Source organism: Ursus americanus, chromosome 3 (genome assembly GCF_024610735.1).
Source record: "Ursus americanus isolate L20-20 chromosome 3, mUrsAme1.1.p, whole genome shotgun sequence".
In the NCBI taxonomy this organism is placed as follows: domain Eukaryota; kingdom Metazoa; phylum Chordata; class Mammalia; order Carnivora; family Ursidae; genus Ursus; species Ursus americanus.
Window position 1 is genome coordinate 79,514,474 of NC_142129.1, and position 13,650 is coordinate 79,528,123.

At 36.9% G+C, this 13,650-nt stretch overlaps 1 pseudogene; it reads right to left on the reverse strand.

Moving 5' to 3' along the window:
- Positions 1 to 12,798: 12,798 nt before the first annotated feature.
- On the reverse strand, positions 12,799 to 13,404 carry LOC123788710 (thioredoxin-related transmembrane protein 1 pseudogene; annotated as a pseudogene).
- Positions 13,405 to 13,650: the final 246 nt, after the last annotated feature.

Sequence of the window (13,650 nt, forward strand, 5' to 3'; positions counted from 1 at the left end):
GTATTCGGTGTCGACTAGTCCGTATTGATAATGTTTTTCAAATCATTTATATTTTAATTTTCACTTTTTTTTGGTCTGTTTTATCAAATCCTGAGAGAAGGTTGTTAAATTCCAAACTATGCCTTGTATTTGTTTATTTCCCCTTTATTTCTGCCAGTTTCCCTCATGTATTTGGAAGCTTTCAAAGTGCATACACATTTAATACTGTTATTGTTCTCGATAAACTTGATCCTTTCAACCTTATGAAAGATTTTTTTTGGTACTGGTTTTCTCAAAGTCTACTTAGTGTAATATAGATAGCCACACCATAGTACAGATCTTTCTCATCTTACAGTGGGGCTGTGTCCTTATAAACCCATCATAAGTTGAATATATCATAAGTCAAAAATGCTTTTAATAAACTAATCTACCAAATATCATAGCTTAGCCTAGTCCACCTTAAACATGTTCAAACACATTGGCCTATAGTTGGGCAAAGTCATCTACCACAAAGGCTCATTTATAATAAAGGGTTGAATATCTCATGTAATTTATTGAAAACTGTGCTGAAAGTGAAAAACCATGGCTGTAGATGTTGGTTTGTTTACCCTCATGATCACGTGGCTGAATGGGAGTGGCAGCTCACTGCCCCCTGAGAATCACAAGAGATTATTCAACTGCATATCACCGGCTCAGGAAAGGATCAAAATTCAAAGTGTGGTTTCTACTGAATGAATTTTGCTTTTTCATCATCCTTGGAAGACTATAGAATTGAAAAACCATAAATCAAACCCTCATAAGTCATTTAGCTATATTTTTGTGCTATTTTTGATGATCGTTCTAGTGATTACATTATTTATCTTTAAGTATTCATGATCTAGTTTCAAATAATATTCTAGTTTAAAAACAATGTAAGACTCATACAACTATATAATTCAATTTACCCTCCTCTCACTTTTTGTTCTTCCATTTTCTTATATTTTATGCTATATATGTTACAGTTCCTACAATATATTATTATTATTATCATTATTATTGCTTTCTAAAATGAGAACAATGGAATTAAATACAGGAATTTGACACCCACCATCATATCCTTAAATAATAAAGAATAAGCTCTTTTTTAACAGTCAGAACTTATATATTATTCCAATTTCTCCTTATCCATATACTTGTTCTTCTACAAAATTGTGTCCTAATATAAGCATTATATTTTAAAGACATTGGTTACTCTCAGTTTTGCAACAAAAATTATGTATATTCATTTAGACATGAACGCCTGAGCAAATTGTACTTACATAATTTGATGGAGATAGAAGTTTCATTATCATGATGCTATTCAAACATTTAGATATCTTTTGAAGACTGTCTCACATCATTATTGTCAGAATTTATTTATTTCCTTGTTTATTTATTTATTTTTAATTCGAGTATAGTTGGCACAAAATGGTACATTTTGTTTCAGGTGGCAACCTAGTGATGCAACTTCTCTATACATTATGCTATGCTCACCACACGTCACTACGATCTGTCACCATACAGTACTATTACAATACCATTGACTATTTGCTATGCTGCGCCTTTATTCTTGTGACTTATTCATTTCATAACTGGAAGACTGTATCTCCCACTCCCCTTCACCCATTTTGCCCACTCCCCTCTTACCTCTGGGAACCATTAGTTTGTTCTCTATAGGTCTGATTCTGGGTTTTTTGTTTGTTTGTTTATTAATTTATTTTTATTTTGTTTTTTAGTGTCAGAATTTATTGTAATTAATAAGCTAACAATTTGATTATGTTCTCTTACAATTGTATTTAAAGAAATGTTTGGAAACCATCATTCTTCTCGATACTTGTACTGATCCTTCAAGCCATGCCCTTGATGGGTTCCCTGTTTCAGTGAAGCTACCTCCATTGTTTTTCCAGGATAGTACTTTGTAATACAGACTTCCAGCAGCCACTTGCTTACTGAGCGGCCTTGGGAAAGTTACTTAACCTTTCTGTACCTCTCGTGCTCCTTATCCGAAAAAATGAGGAAAATAACATTATTCACCTCATAGGCTTGTTGTAAAGGCTATAGTCATGTGTCATATACACATATATACACACACATATATATATATATACATGGTGTTATGTATATAAAGTGTTATATATATATAAAGTGTTACGTGTGTGTGTGTGTGTGTGTGTGTGTGTGTGTGTGTGTGTGTTACAACAGTCCTGCCACTTGATTAAGGTATTATAGTTCAATTAATGCTCTTATCACATGCTGTTATAAAACCTGTCTGTCTTATTCAAAATTTCAGGTGACAGTTTGTCTTTATCATTGCTCCAATTTCCATCATCCCCGCCACTTGCCAGCAGATGGTCTGATGATCATTATTATGTTATGCACTTTGTGGATCTTCATTTTTAACCCTCAACTTTTATTTTCCCAAATCAAGAGCAGGCTCTTGACTCACTCAGGTCCTCGAGCTGGATTCCTTCACCATTCCCCTGGTAACCATGGAGTTACTGTGAGAAGCTGGCTTTCCTGGAGCTTAGATTTATTCGTCCTGGATGTTAGCTGTCATCTACAGTGTTACAAACTTGCCCTTTTTCATAAGGCTCCTTGCTATTCCCTTTTTACAGCCTCCTGTCAGTTAGGTCCTGGCAACCCTCCAGGCATAGTAAATCTCATCTGAATTCATACTGGGGGAGAAACTAAGCTATGTGCTAAGCAACTCACAGCATCAACAGTTACATCGCCATTAGAAGTCCATTATCATTCTCATAAAAATCACCATTTCCTCGAGCATTTTCGGTGAACATTCCTATATAAAGGTATGCGTTATACATCCTTACCTGCTTCCTTTACAGGAATCTGTTTTACAAATGGCAAAACTGAGAGTCTTACACATTTAGAGAATTGCCCTGAATTAAATAATTTTCTAAAGGCCCAAAGGTATGAAATACAAAGTCTAACTCTAAGCTTTAAGCATCTTCTATATTTCCTCTCACTAAAGAATATCCACTACAAAATATTAATATACAGCAGCTTTTGTAATGATTTATAGGAGTCTAGGTAAAATTAACTCAGGAGTCAGAATGCCTAGATTTGACTTTCTAGCTTACTAGTGCCTGGCTTTACAAGTCTGAGATTACCATGATAACATCTATCTCATGGGATTATCAAGGTTGAGATAATTCATGTAAAGCACTTAGGACTCACATAATGTAAAATGAATATCAAATAAATACTGGTGATTTTATTACTGTGCCTCTGATGCTGGAAATATCATTTATTAATTCTTTCAACAACTATTTATTAAGCACTTACCATGTGCCAAAGAGTATTTTAGGCATTGAGGTTATGGCAACAAATTTATCAGTATCTCTCCTATTGTGAAACCTAGTTTTTAGAGGGGGGAAAAAGAAAATAATAAGCAAATAAGTATGCATTAGCTTAGGTAAGTGCTGCAAAGAAAGCTAGAGAAAGATAAGGAAGTGAGGGAAAGATCAGGGAAAAGAGCATTCCAGGCAGAAAGACAAGCCAGGAAAAGGCTCTAAGGTGAACAAAATTTTGGTGGGTATGAGGAAAAGAAAGAAAACCCATGTGGCTGAATCTGATTAAAAGAGGAAAATCCAGGGGCGCCTGGGTGGCTCAGTCAGTTAAGCAGCTGCCTTCACCTCAGGTCATGATCTCTGGGTCCTAGGATCAAGCCCCACATTGAGCTTCTTTCCCAGCGGGGAGTCTGCTGCTCTCTCTTTCTCCCTCTGTCTCTCCCCACCGCTCATTTTTTTTCTCTCTCTCTCAAATAAATAAAAATCTTAAAAGAAAAAGAAGAAGAAAATCTAAGTTAAGTATGAGATGAGATACAAAAGGTAGAGAGACCAAGTCGCTTGTGTCCTGATGACCAGGGTAAGAAATTTAGGTTTGATTCTAATTTAGAAAAGCTACTGGAGACCAATGATGTCACACGAGTGATTCACTTTTAATCAGAAATACTCCTGGCTGTATTTCAGAGAACTTTGAGAGCAAGAACACAAACAAAGAAAACAAAAAGACCAACTAGGAGTCCAAGGCATATTTTTTTTTTTTTAAACACATACTCTGGTAGATTTAAGTATTGACTTGTATTCACATGGCGGTATAAACAACCAGTAGTAGACCTCTCCTCGAGTGTTTTTTTGAAATAGGGAGAAGGGCTCATATAAGACAGTACTTACCCTGCGGTTGAGGAAGAATTTGTTGGCGTGGTGTGCCCCACAAGGGTGAAAGGGACACCAAGAGAGGTCAAGAAGTGGCGTGAAGAAAGCTCTAGAGGTGATCCTGAAGCTAGAATATGCCGAAACTGTCAGAACTAGGGATTTATTGCCAGGTAATGTCCAGAGGAGAAAATGGCTTAGGCTTCAATATAGGGAACCAAAATAGTCATGGATAAAAATCTAAGGGTCATTAAAGACAATGTTGTGTGGATCTTTTAAGACAGGCTGGAGTCACATGAACAGTGTCTGTAAATAGCAGGATGCAAATGGCCATTATGGATGAGAGTCCATGATAAATAACCTTAACTGAAGATACAATGCAACATGATTAACGGAGCAACTAGTGCCAAGGCCAGCTGCTTTAATGGCCCCCTTACTTCATCTTGATTTTATTTACTGGGGAATGATGCACTTTCATCTTACATGTAGAAACAAGCTGTCTGAGTGAATGGGGACAGCTTTGAGAATGGAGCGGGTGGTGAAATATCATTTTTCAGAAGGGTGAAATTACCATGCATTTTATATAGAAACTTGTATCTTTAATTAGGGCACCGGCGTCAGCATTGAAACAGTGATTCCATGACTATTACCACCCCTCATAGTAGACTCTCCCACCCCAGATTACTGCTTTCCTCTGCCCTGTGAAAAAGGGAAACAACGTGTTTCTAGACAGATGGTCTCTGGACTGACTGCCTTGAGATAATTTCATCAGAAACTGGCATTGAGGCTTTGGAAATGGAGTTAAATCCAGGTTTCTTCTTGGCAACAGAATAATTATGGACACTCATGGATAAAACTATTTATGGAAGATGAATTTGAGGAAGGGAAGAAGGAATAAAAGACTGATTCATTTCTTTACCTCTCCTTAAAGAGCATTACCCTGTACCACCCCTGCCACTACCAAAACCACTAGCTTAGGTCAAGAAAAAAAATATTTATAGACAGAGAACAGCAAAGGGAGTGCTTAATGTGTTCTGAGATGATTAGCGCTTGTTTTTCTTTAATTCATCAGGAGAAATCATAAAAATATTTTTTCAGGCTTTCTTGAAATACTGTCATTTAGGAAAAAAAGCGTAGCTTTGTGAAGCCTTCTCCTGCGCCCCCAGATTAGTTTATCCTTCCTTGCTTTTCTTGTTCATACTATAACATTCACCCTGTTTATTACATTTAACCTCTTATTTTCATCTCTTGCCAGCTCTTTTATTCCTAGTGTCTAGGGCATTGTTGACCATATGATAAGTGCTTAGTAAACATGTGGGGCCCTCCCTTTTTAATAGTATATAGTGAATCCTTTAAGATTCTAATCTAATGAATAGGGAATCAGTAATACTACGTACTGTAATATAGATTTCAGAACATGAACAGTTGTTGGTTTGAAAGTCCATAGACTTTCCATTACGGTAATTAGAGCACTCACTAAAACTTACCATCAACAAACAATTAAAAATCTATCATGTACTTCCGTATAAGAAATGAATAAGACCATTGCAGTTCTCCAAGAGAAGCAAAGCTAAATATAGAATATTTGTTAATAAAAGATGATGCTTAAACAGCTGTCAGATGATTTATATTACAAGGGCAACAAGAGAACCTGATTAAAAGATCTGCTTTGTGGGAGATCAGTAGAAGAAGGAAGAAAAGAATGAAGGGGGGGTAAACAGAAAGGGGAATGAACCACGAGGGACTACGGACTCTGGGAAGCAAACTGAGGGCTTCAGAGGGGAGGGAAATGGGGGATTGGGATAGGCCAGTGATGGGTATTAGGCAGGGCATGTATTGCATGGAGCAGTGGGTGTTATACGCAAACAATGAATCATGGAACACTACATCAAAAACTAAAAATAAATAAATAAATAAACAAAAAGTTTAACAGAGTCTTAAAAAAAAAAAAAAAAAGATCTGCTTTGCTCTATCAGTGTCCTGTTCACCGTGTGAGTCCTATTGATTCAGTGGCTTATCTGATTCCCACAACAGTACTAATTTGGTAGGCATTATTATGTGAATTTTATAGATGAAAAAATGAGCTCTGAGGTTCCACAGCTCACAAGTTGGTGGACTAGAGTTGAAAACCACACTTACTTTTGCCCTATACCTTCCAGGGAGTAGGAGTTGAGAGAATGAAGACGTCACAGTAGTAATCGGGGAAGGTTTCACACTCCAGAGTGTCTTGGAATGGACTGTGCAGTGCTGAATCCATAGAATGAATGAGGAGGAAGAAGGACATTGCTGTAGGTTTATAGGTGGCAAACATAATAAATACACGAAAGAGAATCCACTGGTCGATTCTGAGAGTGGAAGTTATGAAAAGCAGAGAAAAAGTTAGATGTATGCACAAGCGAATGGAGTAATTAATGAGACAAATGTGACCTGCTCTTTGTTTTTGAGAAGGATATATTTCAGAAGGGAGAAATGACAGGCAAACATTTACTTTGATTGATGGATGAATGCCTCGGCTGCTTCTCTAAGGAAATCCAAATGAGAAGATACCATTAGGAATCAATAAGGTTAAAGTGGAGGAAGAATAATGAGCACTTATGTGTTGTCAATAGCTCAGTGGGCACACTGAGAACTCAGTTTTTGTTACACATATGTGTCAAAACATAGAAGGCCCTTGATATTTACATTTGGGTTAAATAATGATTGAATGGATTGGAATATTGCCAACTTTGTGCTTTAGGTTTTGGTAGAAGAAGTAATAATGATAATAATGACCATAGAGTTAATATTAATAGGATTTTTCTAATTGCCAGGCATTGTTACATACGTGCACTATCTTGTTTAATTCTCATTTTCAAACGTGGGAACTACATACTCTTATTATTTACCTTTTTACAGAGGATGACACCAAGGCAGAATAATATGAAGAAATTTAACATTAGAGGGCGCCTGCTGGGGCTCAGTCGGTTAAGCATCTGCCTTTGGCTCAGGAAATCATCTCAGGGTCCTGGGATCGAGCCCCACATCTGGCTCCCTTTGAGTGGGGAGTTTGCTTCTCCCTCTGGCTCTCCCCCTGCTGGTGCCCTCTCTGTCTCAAATAAATAGCATCTTAAAGAAAGAAATTTAACATTATTAAGAGTTAGTAAGTAGAATATTCTAAACTATGATGCCCTATTACATTGTAATTAGTTATCCACAGGTGCCCGATGAGACCCAAGTGATTTTTAATGTTGGTGATAAGTTTTGGTAGGAAATATTAGAGTAATTTCTATGAATGGGAACTTCTTGCTTTGTCTTCCTTTTATTAGACATTTGTCTCTGCAGATAATATGATTCCATCACATCAGAATTTCTAATAACTTCCAGTTGTGCCAACAACAATTTTAACATCTCAGAACATCACTTTTATCACAAGAAAAATCAATGATTGAGATTAGGTTAAAATACCACCCATGTGTAGAATTATTCACAATATGCGCAATTTAGTTGGGAAAATCTTTCTGACATATTTAGCAAATGTAGGGCTTAAGAATCCAAAAAATCTAGGGCAAGGAGCACACATTGTCAGGATACACTGACACAGCCAGAGCTAAAGAACAACGTGTTTTTAGTTGAAAAGCTCTTACAAATCAGAATACTCTGGGGTGAAAAGTGTGAGGACAGGTAAGAAAACCAGCATGGTCCCAAAAGCTGTTACATACAACCATTATACAGATTATAAAACCAAGACCCAGAAAGAAGTCAACACATTTGGTAATGCAGCCAGTTCTAATTCTCAATGTGGTACTTTTTCTATATCCATAAGTGACGTGGAGTTATGGTTATATAGTGTAGAAAAGCGAACACAACCCCCCCAAAATTATTCTTTTTGGCTGCCAGCATAAAATAAGTAAGAGCTTGAGTTCCTGGGATTCCAATTTATTGCCTGGCTGCTGTTCAATTGCACTAACTAGACCAGATTTTTCTGGTCAGTCTCATTTGGCTTTGCTCAGCTACACAGGGTCTTGGTGGAAAATGGGGCCAAAATGAAGCAAGAATATGCTTTTCCTTAATCCGCATTTTCTGCTTGGTGAAAACATGAAGAGCTTTACCCTCAGGGTCACAGTGACAACTTTCTCCAATTTTCTCAGCAGTAGCTGAGAATTTCTTTGTCAGTATCATTGTTTTTGGTTTTTAAACAGGTGTTGGGAGTAAGACAAACAACCACAGGTATAGGGGATAGAAAAATGATCCCAAAAAGTCATTAAAAAGCTCAAGTGTGTCCTGTGTTTTGCCTCTCTTTTGCAGAGAAGCCAGCATACTGTGGTCTGACCATTGATGGATGTACCCCTGACCTAACCCAACATCGTCTTACCCTCCTCCCAAGTGACCTTCCTTTCCCCATCTCCCCCCATCACTCTATCTCCTCTATCCCAGTGCTTCTCAAAATTTAATGTGCATATAAATCACCTCTGAACCTTGTTAAAAGCTAGATTTTCATTCAGTAGGTCTAGGATGGATCTGAAGATTCTGTATTTCTAACAAACTTCTAGAAAATGCCCATGCTGCTGGTCTGCAGGCCATATTTTGAGTGGTAAGGCTCTATCTTTTATAATTGTTGGTTTAAAGGGTGAAGGTAGAGTTTGGAGGGAGAAAACAATTTATTTCTTCTTTTCTTCCCATTCTTCACAGAGAAACCCGTGTTCCTTTTCTTTGCAAATAATTAGAAGCAACTATGATCACCTGGGATTTTTAAGCAGCACAGACAGTATTTCTTAAATTCTGGTTATTCTAAAGAAATTTCTAAGGCTAAAGTGATTTCATCTAAAGCTGTGAAACAGTCGTGAAGCAGCCTTGCAGCCTTCCAGATTTCAGTTGGAAGAAAGGTGAGCAAACAGCATCCTGAGAGAGGCAACAAGTGGTGAGGATCTGTTTATTAACAGAGTTTAATCTGCTTGAGGAGGCAGAGAACAGAGAGGTCATGGAACTTGCTCTGGGAGTTAAGGAAATAGAGTTGTATAAGGATTTCACTTCAGGTAATTTAAGTTTATAGACAACCAAAACAAAGAATCAGTGACTGTGAAGAAGAAATCTTGGGGAAAAAGTGGTATCTAACTGTAAGTCACAGATATAACTGAATGTATGGAATATACATAGAAGGCTTCTGGGTAAAATAACTTTAAAATTAAAGTACAAAATTATATATTAATCTTTTCTAAGCTGGATGGGTTTTTTTTTTTTTTAAGATTTTTATTTATTTATGAGAGACAGAGGCAGAGGGAGAAGCAGGTTCCCAGTGGAGCAAGGAGCCCAACATGGGACTCAGTCCCATGGCCCTAGGATTAGGACCCGAGCTGAGGGCAGATGCTTAACCGACTGAGCCACCCAGGCACCCGAAGTTAGATGTTTTTATTGAACTGTAGAGTTGTCAATGGTCTACCTATATGTAGGTGCACACACACACATTTACGAACGTTCTAATGCCTCATCATTTTAAATGGCTTCTTGAGAATGTTGTGATGTGACTGATTTATCACAGAGGATAGCTGGAAATGTTACGAAATGTTCTATAATGTTATGGGCCAGGCTACGATCTGGAGTCTATCTGATATTCTTCCTGATAATTTTGTTACACCAGCACATGCAGATGTCATTATTTTAGAATGATAAAGTATAGCTTTGAGATCTATTCTCTTCCATATTCTGCACCTCATTGGCCATCACAGGACACAAGTGGAAAAGTAGGCTCATGCTATTGCTTAGAAGTAGGATTATTGCTTTGCTGCCATCATTGAGCTATAGTCACAAATATATAGATTTGTGTATTTAACATCCGCTTCTCCAATAACAATTACACAGAGGTGCAGGCTTAGATCTTTCTTGAGATAAGGAACTAAAATATTTTCTTAACTAATGGATGGATAATGATGCTATCAATTTTGTCACTCCTGCAAATTCATCTTTGGACACTGTATTCAGATTACCTTCGACTGTGCATTTAAGTATCAGATACCACCTAAATGTCAGAGGGGGAAAAACTAGACTAGTCTTGACAGTCTGGAAGAGCAATGTTGTCAAAGGTCATCAACAAGTCTGACAAAACAGTCCTCATTAACAGTGTCTGTCAGCACCTCCATTTGGAAGTAATTTGGATATTTGTAGTGACCCCATCAGTTCTGATTGGCTGGGCAGTGACCTTGACCAGGGTGAAACCTGTTCAGTGTAGCTCATACAATGCACTGTAGGTGGAATCCAGGATGACAGATGGCAATGGGGTCAGCGAAGAGGAACTTGTCCATCACTGCTATTGAACACGAAGCCACTCAACAGCATAGTTCAACTGGCCCAGGAGCTGTGGTTTGCATATGCCACAGGAGAATTGTTCAAGTTCCTTTATTTTTAAAGAAATGCTATAGTCTCATAATCTCAGAGTTCATGAGACTGATGAATAAGTGGGGGGGGGAAAAAAGCATAGCTGTTGGAGTTTAGCAATGAACTAGACATTTCAAAACTTGTCTTTGACTCAGTATTGACTGAAAATTCATGCTGGCTATATCTTTATTGTGAATAAATTCCTGATCAAAAACTACTTCCTGAAATATTTTCCTTCATTCTTACTAACAAACTGGGTTAGTAAGAGTAATTACTTTGCTCTTCTTCTGGGCACATCTCTTCCTTTTACCTCCCTCACATATCACAAAATCAATGTGAAATATAAGTATAATAGAATATATTAAACTCTCTAAGTCCTAGAATATAAAAGCAATTATAACATATTCTTGAAATAATTAACTTTTGATAGAACAATCTGGATCTGTTTTTTGTAGTTAAAGTAGAGCTTCTTTTTAACATAAAAAATTAGGAATTGATCAGATATTGAATGTCATATAGCACAGCATTTTGATTCTGTCTTCTGAGTCTGTCGTTCAAAAAACACAAGGCACATTGATAGGCTAGGGACCTAATGGAAACACACATCTGCCAACTAGGGTAAAATGATGAATCAACAAGAAAATACATATAACTTTCATTTACTTGTGGAATTTTTAACAATCTAGAAAAACTTTAGAACTTAAGACCTTTCTTCCCCATTGGATGCACAGGAATTTCTTCCAAATCTTCATTGTTGATTTCTTCCTTGTAATGTTTTTGGACCAAATAGCCAATCAGTCCCAACCAGAATGAGTAAAAAATGACAAATTAATTTATTTCATAGAAAAATAAATTATTGAAACTAGAAGGAAATAGACAGATGATGTAATTAAATTGATTTCCTGCCTTGTGGATTACTCAGTGTCCACATCTAGCATTTATTTGTTTGGTTGTTTGAGATATAATAGACATACAACACTATATTAGGGCCAGCTGTACGATGTAGTGATTTGATATTTGTGTATATTGTGAATGAGCGCAACGATAAGTTCAGTTTTCCCCTGCTACCATATAAAGTTATATATTAAGCAATATAATATTATTGACCATAGTCACCATATTGTGCATTATATCCTCATGATTATTTATTTCATGGCTAGAAGTTTGTACCTCTTGACCATTTTCTCCAATTTCCTTTCCCCCACTCTCCCTTCCCTCTGGCAACCACCAATTTGTTCCCCACATCTGTTTTGTTTTGTTTGTTCATTTGTTTTATTTTTCAGATTCCACATGTAAGTGAAATCATATGGTACTTGCCTTTGTCTGACTTATTTCATGGTCCATCTGTGTTGTCACAACTGGCAAATTTCATTCTTTTTTATAGTTGAGTCGTATTCCATTGTATATATACCACATTTTTTCATCCAGTCATACATTGATGGACACTTAAGTTGTTTCCATATCTTTGCTATTATGAATGATGATATGTTGAACATAGAGGTGTATGTATCTTTTCAAATTGGTGTTTTTATTTTCTTTGGATAAATACCCAGAAAAAAAATTGCTGGATCATATGAATGTTCCATTTTTAGTTTTTAAAGGAGCCTTCACACTGTTTTCCACAGTGGCTTTACCTTCCCAAATTTACATTCCCAAAACAGTGCACAAGTGTTCCCTTTTCTCCACATTCTGTCCAACACTTCTATTTCTGTGCTTTTTTATAACAGCCAATTTTTGTTATTCAGCTATATGAGTTTTTATTTATGTTAGCTACTAACCCCTTATTGGACATATGATTTGGTATATCTTCTCCCATTCAGTAGGTCGTCTTTATTTTGTTGATTTTTTTTCACTGTGCAGAAGCTTTTTAGTTTGATGTAATCTCATTTGCTAACTTTTGCTTTTGTAGCCACTATGTTTAGAGTCAGATCCAAAACCACACCTCCAAAAGCAATGTCAAGTTGCTTACCGCCTATGTTTTCTTCCAGGAATTTTATGGTTTCAGATATTACGTTCAAGTTTTCAACATATTTTGAGTTAATTTTTGTATATGGTGTAAGATAGTAATCCAGTTTCATTCTTTTACATGTAGCTATCCAGTGTTTCCAACACATTTTATTGAAGAGACTTCCCCTTGTATATTCTTGCCTCCTTTGTTATAAGCTAATTGATCATATACATGTGGGTCTATTTCTGGGCTCTCTATTGTGTTCCATTGATCTATGTGTCTGTTTTTATGCCAATGACATGCTGTTTTGATTAGTATAGCTTTTTAATATAGTCAATCTGCTACAAATTTCATACAGATTCCCAATGATAGTCCTGAAAGCAGAGTTGCTAAAGCAAAAACTATATATTATTCTCAAACTGGTAGTCCAAGGTGTTCAATAAAATAGTTATGGCAAGTCCTGATCCACATAGATAGTCGAAAGAGTGCTGACATACAGAACACAACCTGGACCAAACCACGATGAAATGGGTTCAATACTCTTACACTCTTGCTCATTTATAAAGTTTATGAAGTCCTTCTTATTCTGTGAGCCCTGATAGCACCTAAATTCACCATCTTTACAATGATAAATAGTAGGAAGAGCAATTGTGATAAATCATCCACTCAGTCCTGGCTGCTCTGTGACATCTACTTTTGCAACATTAACCTCAAGATTTTCTCCCCATTCAGTAAAACTTTCCCATTCTGGTTGAAGATTCTGACAAGTAGGTTACCATGGGGCATAAAATTCTATCAACCGCTCTCATTCCAGCAACTCTTTTGGGTTCTTGACATGATGATGGGCACATCACTCTGCTGCCCATCAGTCCAGGGAGCCCCACAAAGCAATAGGAGCAGCACTGTCATGGGAATCATGAGACTCCTGGAGGACATCATGTCTGGTGCTCGCCCACCCCACAGCCCAGTTTTTACTTATAGTTGATTTCTAACTTTATACCATGTGGTCAGAACAGATGCTTGAAATAATTTCGCTCTTCTTAATAAATTTATGAAAACTTGTTTTGTGGCTTAACATATGATCTATCCTGGAGAATGTGCTGCGTGCACTTGGGAAGAATGTGTACTGGGTTGCTTTTGGATGGAACATTCTTTATATATCTGTTAAGTCTATCTGGTCTAACA